This window comes from Nicotiana tabacum, chromosome 5, assembly GCF_000715075.1.
Source record: "Nicotiana tabacum cultivar K326 chromosome 5, ASM71507v2, whole genome shotgun sequence".
Lineage (NCBI taxonomy): Eukaryota > Viridiplantae > Streptophyta > Magnoliopsida > Solanales > Solanaceae > Nicotiana > Nicotiana tabacum.
The window spans coordinates 107,310,420-107,320,930 of NC_134084.1; the positions used below are offsets into that span (position 1 = coordinate 107,310,420).

At 39.0% G+C, this 10,511-nt stretch overlaps 1 long non-coding RNA gene across 1 annotated transcript; it reads right to left on the minus strand.

Annotated features, from left to right (window-relative positions):
• Window positions 1-6,055: 6,055 nt before the first annotated feature.
• LOC107819085 (uncharacterized) lies at window positions 6,056-9,780 on the minus strand. Its single transcript, XR_001655615.2, has 2 exons — window positions 9,192-9,780; window positions 6,056-6,325 (listed from the first exon to the last, which is right to left on the minus strand). It is a non-coding gene; the product is annotated as an uncharacterized LOC107819085 (long non-coding RNA).
• Window positions 9,781-10,511: the final 731 nt, after the last annotated feature.

The following is a 10,511-nucleotide window of genomic DNA, read 5'->3' on the forward strand; positions in this document are numbered from 1 at the left end:
ATCTGTGAGTTGTTAGCAAAACTGTAAACCACTTACGCTATTGATGCAATGATGAAAGTAAGCTAAAGACTCGACTAGGATGTGCGTCTCCTGTGAGTAAAACCAAGAAACTTTGACTAGCAAATGCGTCTGCTAATAATAAAACCTGAATGACCCAAACTAGGAAATGCGCCTACTGAGGATGAAACTTGAATGAACCAAAACTAGGAAGTGTGTCTCCTAGAGGTAAAATTTCAATTCAGGAAGTGCATCTCCTAAACAGTGTAATCTGAAAGACCTAAATTAGGAAGTGCGTCTCCTAGGGATGAACTTAAATGACTCCAACTAAGAAGTACGTCCCCTAGGGGTAGACTCTCAATTTAGGAAGTGCATCTCCTAAAACAAAACTTGAAAGACCCAGACTAGGAAGTACGTCTCCTAGGGGTGAAACTTCAACGACTCAAACTAGGAAGTGCGTCTCCTAGGAATAAACTTTAATGACTCAAAACTAGGAAGTGTGTCTCCTAGGGGTAAAATCTCAATTTAGGAAGTGTATCTCCTAAAACAAAAATATAACCCGAAAGACCCAGACTAGGAAGTGCGTCTCCTAGGAATGAACTTAAATGACCCAAAAGTAGAAAGTGTGTCTCCTAGGGGTAAGATCTCAATTAAGGAAGTGCGTCTCCTTAAACAAAAATATAACCTGAAAGACCCAAACTAGGAAGTGCGTCTCCTAAGGGTGAAACTTGAATGAACCAAAACTAGGAATTGCATCTCCTAGGGGTGAAACTTGAATGAACCAAAACTAGGAAGTGCGTCTCCTAGGAGTAAAATCTCAATTTAGGAAGTGCGTCTCCTAAACAGTATAACTTAAATGACCTGGACTAGGAAGTGCGTCTCCTAGGGGTAAAAATTCAATGACTCAATCTAGGAAGTGCATCTCCTAGGAATAAACTTAAATGACCCAAAACTAGGAAGTGCGTCTCCTAGTGGTAAAACTTTAGTGACTCAAACTAGGAAGTGCGTCTCCTAGGGGTGAAACTCAATTTAGGAAGTGCATCTCCTAAAATAAAAATATAATCCGAAAGACCCAGACTAGGAAGTGCGTCTCCTAGGGGTGAAATTTCAATGACTAAAACTAGGAAGTGCGTCTCCTAGGAATGAATTTAAATGACCAAAGCTAGGAAGTGCGTCTCCTAACAAGTATAATCTGAAAGACCCAGACTAGGAAGTGTGTCTCCTAATGGGTAAAACTTCAATGACTCCAACTAGGAAGTGCGTCTCCTAGGGATGAATTTAAATTACCAACATTAGGAAGTGTGTCTCCTAAAATAAAATATAACTTGAAAGGCCCAGACTAGGAAGTGCTTCTCCTAGGTGTGATGTGTGATCTTCTCAATAACCTTTGCGTAAGCAGAATTGGGGCATTACACCTGAAAAATTCAAGCTTCGTTATGAACATAGCCTTCATCCCTGTTTCAGACAAAGAAAACTTGTGAGTTTAAAACACGGTGGTTAGTTTGTGGCCTTGACCTTGAAGGCGGTTGCTTCTGCACTTGCCAAGATAACTTTGATTTCACCTTGGAAGACCTTGTCTGTTTATTGACTACCCATTTTCTTTCAACCCTTATCACAGAAAACACCTCCACTCCATTCGATCCTAATATCCTCTATCCGTTGCATTTTGCTCATGAATTGACATTTACCGAACCTTTGATTTCACATGAATACCAAAGCATGTTAATTGTTATCAACTTAGTGCGCATACTGTTCTTTCCTGACTTATGCCATTTTGATGTGCTAGCCATAATCCGCTTTGTGGAATTGGAAAGCTGGTAGCATATTTTGAAGTCATTTCTTTACTTGTTCTGGCAAAACAGACTCCAGAGGACTTAAACAAAGCAAGAAGAACAGAGTTAAGGGGACAACATAAAGCGATGATATCTAACAAGAAAATCACCGAGTAGAAACTTGTCAGATGTAGATACCAACTCTAATGACTGTGACATGCATTTTGGATTAAAGTGGCCTAATCTGTTAAGCAAGTCTAATGTTCAACTCTTGTTGTGCCTCTAAGTTGTAAAACTGGGCTTCAGCACTCCAATTGTCCCATTTAATCCACAATCCCTAGTCGACTTGTAGTGCCCTGAAGGGTTTTCACCATCAAGCCTCTCTCATTTTGCTCTTTTTCTCAACTCACCATCGCCTTACGGTGCCCCTGTGGGTTTTTACCGATAAGACTCTCTCATTTTATCATTTTCTCTCTTTGTGATGAGAACAAGGTATTACCCATGATACAAAAAGATTAGACTTTTACCACACATTTGATTTGGCATCCTCAAATATTGGTCAAAAGGTTTTTCTTTGGACCGTAATTTAGTCTTTTGGATAGGGTTGGAAAGAAACGGTGGCATGAAGGCTCAAAATAATTTAAGATGAAAGTGTTCAAAATTACAACTTTTGGAATCAAATCTTTTGGCAAAATTAAAACTTCTGCCCCAGTTTTTGGAGCATGGGGATTTTTTTTATGGGATTTCTAAGAAAATTTGCCCCACTCTCGACTTCGGGGGTTATGAAATAGTTTATTTGGTGTGATCGAACCGTAAGGCTGCCTACGTATAGGTGACAAGAATCAGGTCAAACGTAGTTCAAACACAAAGTTGGACTATTTTGTTGTTTTCTTTTCCTTTTATTTCTTTCCTTCTTCTTTTTCTTTATTTTTTTTTCTTCTTTTTTTTTCTTTTTACTTTTTTTTCTTTCCTTTTCTCCTTTTTCTCTTTTTCTTTTCTTTTCTAGTTCCCAGCTCTACCCAAAAGAGGGGTATGAAACAAAAATTAGGACTCAAAATGGGTAGCAACGAATAAAAGTGTTTGGGTAGCAAAATAAAATGTCTTCGTCATACCAAACTTAAAAATATCAAGTACAAACATGCAATTGAAAATAAGCAAACAAATCAGACATAGTATCTATTGATAGCATCAACACAAACAAAAAGTGCCAATGGGCAATACCTTTGTCCCAATGAATGACCCTTGCCAGTTCGAAGCAGACTTGACTCAACCTTATCTTGATGTGGAAGAATGCATTTCAACACTGACTGATTTACCTCAAACTGCTTGAGAGACATTTTCTTGTTGTATTCTCTTATCAACCTCTTGATTCCGTAGACTTACTACCCCAGTTTCACTCAATTCAAAGTTCAGGTCATCTCAGAATGCGTGAATCTTTAATTGTTTCCTTAAACGCATCCTTTTATCATATTCAAAACTGTGCCATTGCTTCATGATTAGACTAACTTTTAAGATCAGGCTGAGAATTATGCGTTCATGTCATGTCACTAGAGTCGTCATGAAAAGAACTATAAAAGGAAAAATTACCTAAACAAAAATTGACTAGAACTAACAGAAAATAGGAGATTGCATTAAACAGATGATGAAAAGGGTTTGAACAAGACAAGCAAATTAGACATGGGTTACAACCCTGGAACAATCCTAAATAACACTAGACAAGTTACTACAACTAAACAAACTAGACAAAATGAGAAGAAGAAGAGTTTGAGCCACAAGACAATATCTGGATTACAACCCTGAAATAACCCGGAGAAACAGAAATGACAACAAAATAAACCACCAAAACTCCTCCCTGGCTAGCCAAGAAAGGAGTGTCTTTCCAATTACCAAGCTCGACATATTAGCCACTGGGTTGCACATCAAAATTGTTGGGACCTTCACCAATTTCAATATCATTAACTTCAGTCAGCAAGCACCCAAAAGGATTCTTATACTCCCTGTCACCATGCATCTCCCCCACAAAGTGTGCATCATCATGTGCAGGTAAAGGATTCCGGGCGATATTCTGGGTGTCACTGTCCTGGACCACAATCATCCCTTCTTGAATCATTCTTTCTATCTCCCTTCTCAAAGCACGACAATCTTCAATGCTATGCCCTTGGACATTAGAGTGGTATATGCACCGTACACTAGGATCAAAACCTTTTGCATATGGGTTCGGAGTATAGCCGACGAGCGGCTCAATCAGGCCAGACTGTTTTAGCTTTTCAAACAAGCTTGTGTAGGATTCTCCGATTGGCGTAAAACTATTTCTTTGCCTTTGTTCCCCTCTATACCCATGTTTCCTAGGGTTGTTGGGTGCTCGAAAATGTTGTGAAGGCAAAAGAATATTATGCGGTACTGGTGCTCGCCATAAGGAGTGACCCAGTAGTTGAACAAATGACTGGACGTTATTAGTAGGATAATACTGAGGTGGATTATGTGGAGCTCGGGATAGGTTTGGGGTTGGGGTCGAGGCTGAGTATATTGGTGAGGCGGACCCGTTGGGCCATGTCGTGATCCTGAGACGACCATGGCAACATCATTATGTTCCTTCTGACCCAGCAAGCTCCCTGTGTCGTTCTGAATTGCTTGTGTTGTGGATTTTAAGGCAGAATAGCTCATGATCTTGCTTGACTTCAGTCCCTCTTCAACCATTTCTCCCATCTTTACCACATCATTGAAAGACTTACCAATTGATGATATCAAATGTCCGAAGTAAGTAGGCTCCAGGGCTTGAAGAAAGTATTCAACCATCTCATCTTCTTCCATCAGAGGATTGACCCGTGCAGCTTTCTCCCTCCATCGGAACCCATATTTTCTAAAGCTTTCACTAGGCTTCTTTTCTACCTTGGTCAGGGACAGGCGATCTGGGACAATGTCTATGTTGTACTGAAAATGCCGAGCAAAAGCCTGAGCCAAATCATCCCATGTGTACCACCTGTTGGCATCCCGGCGGGTGTACCATTCTAAAGCTGCCCCGCTCAGACTCTGGCTGAAGTACACCATCAGTAATTCGTCCTTTCCCCCGGCGCCTCTCATTTTAGTTTGCAATAACATCTCAAATGAGCTACAGGATCCCCATGTCCGTCATACAAGTCAAACTTAGGCATCTTGAACCCGGCAGGTAGTTGGACATCAGGAAACAAACACAAATCTTTATAAGCCACACTCACCTGGCTTCCTAACCCTTGCATATTTCTCAATGATTGCTCCAGGTTCTTTAGTTTCCTAAATATCTCCTCTTGCTCTGCGTTCTTGGGTGGCTTCTCAATTTTAACATGAGGCTCAAAGCAGGGAGTGTAGGAGTAAGGATCTGGGACTTTGAAGGTGGGTTCCGGGGAATAGTACTGGGTATCTGGAGCTTGGTATGTGGGTTCACTGGAGGATCGGTGGAGGGTAGCTTGTGGAGGGGGTACAAAAATAGGAGCAGATGTCGGAGCAGGGTGTGAGGTTGGTTTGGTTGGTGGAGCATGGAAAATTTGGGCTAAAGTGCCAAAGTAATTGTGGTAAGGGGTGAATCCTGGTGCGTGTTGTGGGGAAAGATCAACGAAATTGGGCATCTAGGAGTGGGATAGTGGTGGGATAGTTGCAGTGTTTTCAGTGTAGTTAGTGGGGAATGAAGGTGGAGGATGCCCCCTGATCCAAGACTGATACATTTCTACCATCTGTTGTTTCAACCTTTGGACCTCCTCTTTCAATTCAGATTCTGACTTCTCAATCTCCCTCGACAGGTCAACAATTCTTGTGTCCAAGTCTTTGCTAGCCATGAGTACCTTGCTCATTGACCTTGTGTTGTATGGACGAATCGCCAAAGTGCCGCAAACTAACCACCCTCTGTTATGATAACAATAAAAGTAACAAAGGGGAGCAAAACAAAGCCAACATGTTAGCGTTAGGGTATTTATCAGATAGAAATATCACATTGCGTGCAATGCCCCTAGTCACAATTAACAGTTCTAGAATAGCTTCGAGAGTACAAAGGTCATATGGCATCATCCCAATTTCACTCTTCTTGCCCCATTTCCCTCTTCATTTTCCTTTTTAACACCACTTGGTTTCTCATTTCTTTCCCCCTCTTTTCTTTCCTCTCATTTCTCACGTCCCACATCTTCATTCTTTTTTTCTTTTTTTTTTGTTTTTTTTTTTGTTAAAATATGCTTCGATCGAACCCTATGTAGGTTGCCTACCTATCATGTCCCTCATGAATTAGATCAAGCGTAATTCTAGAAAAAGTAATGGACAAATAAAAAAAATAAAAATCTTTTTTGATTTTTCAGTTACGACTTTCTTTTTTTGGATTTTCAAATACAAAACAGGAAGTACTATAACAAAAGACTCGACACTCTTAACTAGACTGACAGACTCGATACTACTGTACAAGACTAAAAATTAAAAGACAACATAAGATAGACTAAAAAATAAAAGTTTCCTCAAGCAGCTCGTGCATGCAATGGTCTTGACTAGAATGGTCCTGGGTATTTGTCATGCTCAAACTCTAGCAAATTGCTCCATACCTGAATGAAAAAAATAAGATCAAATAGAGTTAATGACTCAAGACACATGTGACACCACGACACCTTCTATTGGACACATGCAAGGCATGATTAAGGCTATTTTTGCAAAATGACCTACGTAGCCAAAATGTGGCTATTAGCGCAAACTCAACAAAGATGACCTCAAAGACATGGACATACCTCACTAAGGCTTATATGTTTTCGAACTCCCAATAATCATGACCCAAAATTAATTTGCAGAAATGACCCATTTTGCAAAAACGGCCGATGTGGACCGAAGTGGCTAAAGATGCAAACTCAATGAAGACGTGCCTTAACTTAATATTACACCTAATTGTGGAATCAAGATTCTGAGACATGGGTCATTGGACCACTTTTGCGAAAACGGCCCCATTTTGCAAGAACAGCCGATGTGGCCTAAAGTGGCTAGACATGCAAATTCAACAGGAATGGACCTTAAAACTGAGAGGACACCTTGTTGTAGAATCAGGGCTCTAAGACATGAGATAACAAACTACTTTGAGAAAATAACTCTATTTTGCAAAACGGCCGATGTGGCCAAAAGTGGCTAGACATGCAAGATTTGGCTAAGACCCCGCCAAGCCAAGAACCTAAGACTTACTAGGAAGACCGGACCCTATGTGGGTTGCCTACGTATCCCGCCCCGAAAGACGAGAATCAGGTGTGCGTAGTTCGGGAAGATTAGATATAGGATAGAATTTTAAAAAATGCATCTAATTTGAAAAAAAAAACTACATATTTTTTTTGTCTTTTGAAAAAATGATGAAAAATATAAAATCTTTTTGGATTTTCTTTTTCTCTTTTTTTTTTTGAATTTTGGAAAATGATGGAAAGTGTAAAATCTTTTTATTTTGGATTTTTCATTTTCAAAAATTTGTGAAAGAAAAATATAACTAGGCCCTACTTGCTTCATTTTCACCCTTCTTTCCCAAAGATCGGTCCACCAAATGACCTTTTTACCCTTAAAGATGCAACATGTATCACATAGAGATGATTGAATGTCCTTTTTGGGCCATGTGCCCGTTTTGACATAATTTGGATAGGCCTCCTATAAAGGGACAGGGTGCTTGGGACCGAGCCCTGCTAAATGTAAATGACATGATGCAAATAAGCATGACCTAAAGGCTTACCTAAGTTTGAGGGTTCACTAAACAAGTCAATTCGGGGCGGCATGTGGTCGATGGCGGCTGCTCTAGCTGTCCGTCCACTCCACGCTCCCACGCCACCCCCTAAAGACACGGGTGACTCAAAAAAGGCCGTGTACGCGCAAACGTACTCCGAAAGACTTGTTGCAGAAAGAAGACCTGGGGTTATGGAAATGATGACAATTTATAAAGTAATAACACATAAAAAAAAACTGTAAACAAATAAGCAACTAGCAAATAATAAAACGACATAAACAAAATAAAAATCAAATAAAGCAAACAAAACACATAAAAAAAACCTCAACCGAATATCCTAAAAAACCAACAAGATCAAGTACTAGCTCGAACCTGCAATTCCCCAGCGAAGTCGCCAGAAATGTGACACCCCTTTTTTAACAAACCTCACTTACCCTCTTAAAATAAATAAAAAGGATTTGTAAAGCTTGAAAAGGGTTTCCAATTAGAACGTGACAAAAATTGTGTTCAAAAGGAAATAACTCAGAGTTGCCACCTGACATTTTCGGTGTGCCAGGTCACCATTTTTTTAAAATGATTTTTCCTTTAAAACACTTTGGACTCCATAAATAAGTCCGCACCAGAGGTTTGGGTAAGGGGGTTCATTTGACTCGGGGAGAAGGTGTTAGGCATTCTCCAAGTCCCGTAACTAGTACGGTTGCATACTTGATCTAGACGGCTTTTAAAATATTCAAGTTGAGGTAAAATCACGAAAAAGCAAAATAAACACACAGAGGCTCGAGGTCATCCCCACCTAATAAAAGATGAATAAAAATAAAAACACTACGAGTTCTACTGTCGATCTCCAAGTACAAATACTTCGGGGCATGCCCCAAAATAAAATATGTACAAATTCTTCGAGGCATTCCCCGGACAAATTTAACTAAGGGAACGACCTCTCACCTCAAAAGAAACTAAACTCAAATGCCCTAAATATTTGCCAACCTAGGTGTGGTCGACCTAAACATGCGACTGGGGGTGAAGTAATGGAACAAAAGTAACGAAGCATTAAAAGCTTAAATTTTCTTAACCAACTTTATACCCCACATCAAACAATTCCGCGCGCGCGCACACACATATATATATATATATGTATATATATCAGACAATTAAAGCAAAGTAATAAAAAAAACATGGACATGCGTAAGCAATTTATATCAAACAATAAGACAAGTGATTTAAACATGATATTGGCCCTTCGTGAATTTCGTACTCTGAAATGGCTCTTATGGATTTGGGACAACGATAATGAATTCAAAAGAAAAGAAAAGAAAATGACAAAGGAAATAAGACAAACTAACTATGGGATTTTAATATCAACTACACAAAAAGGAACTCATCACTAGCGTTATTCAATTTGCTATTGTTAGACACTAATTCATATGAACATCTAACCTCAAAACCATTTCTTAAAAATAAAAAAAATAAAAAAAATTTATTCCTGTGAGGATGCCTTTTCCATTTAACAGGGTGCTTTTGTCAAAACATTAATAAAAGACAAAACAATCAAATATTTTAAATCCTAAATGGACCCTTAGTAAACAAGCAGAAAATCTCGACTCCACTAAAAATGAACGCTAGGACTAGATTGAAACATTAACAGACTCGGATGAACTCAAAGGGCCAATACCATATTTAATATCACATAAATTCAAACAACCGGTTAAAATGGGAAATAGATGAACCTGAAAATAATCTTGCAATTAAAATAATTTTGGCAGTTCACGGACAGAATGCCGCAGCTAAGAATGAAGTTCGAAATCAGCAAATCCAACTCGAACGAAACCAATGGACCGCACATTGAACAATAACACCAACGATTGAACACCGTTTTCAACTCCATTTGAACGATTCTCAGCTTCTATGCTTTCATCGGAAGAACCAAGAACAACTCCAGAATTTTCATTTGATTTTTCTTTGTTTTTGACCGGGTTCCACTCTATTTTTCTTGTGATGAAGCTCTGTTTCCGTTGCCTCGCTTTTACCTGTGTGTTTCCCGGTGAGTTTTGGTGAGAAAGGGTTGGTTTTCGGCAGTTGAGTGGAGGCTGGATGGTGGGAAACAGCGCTTGGGTATTTTGGAATTGAGGCAGGTGGTGAGGAAGAGGATGGGCGGTTGAAGCTTCTTGGAGAGGTGGTGTTTCGATGGCTCTCGATTGGAGGAGTTAGGTTAATGGCTGGCTTGTTCTCCTGGAGGGGATTAGGATCTGTTAGGGTTTTTTTGTCTTGTGTTTCTAGGGCCTTTTTTGGTGTAAGGGTGGTGGAGTTAAAAGGGAAGATGGGTCATGGGATTGGGCTGTCGATTTGGGCTAAAATTGTCTTTAAAAATGGCCCTTTGGTTTTACAAGACTAAAAATATTGATTTCTTTTCTAATACAATATACTATAAAATTGTAAAATCATTACTAATTAACTAAAACAACTATATTATGACATGAAACTATTTTTGATATTTACAAGGATTATACTAAAAATAAAATTGGGTAAAAAATAATATTCTTCTAAAAATACCAAATACCTTAATTAAATAGAGAAAAATGAAACTATTTTTGTATTTTCAATTTTATGATAAAAATAATGTAAAAGAGTCAAAATTAGTTGAAATAACTATATTAGACCTAAACTAAGTATTTAAATGCTAACATATGTAAAATCTTGGGGAGGGTCAAAAATCACATGTCTACAATCGCGAACGCGATGAAGGTCTGCCCAGCGATTTTTAAACAGTAAACAACACACTTGGAATTAAACCAAAATTTCATAACTTCTTCTTCCAAACTCCAAATTGGGCGATTTTGAAAGAGAACTTCACCACAAATTCATACGTATGTAATCTTAGGCCTAAATCATGTTCTTAAGGGTAGAAATTAGGGATTTGGGTAAAGTTAGGGCTTTTTGTATAATTAGAATTTAGACCTCGTTTTGGGGCCGGATTTCGAAACTAATTACATATTCGGGCTCGTGGGTGAATGGGTGATCGGGTTTTGGTTTGAATCTCGTGTTTTGAC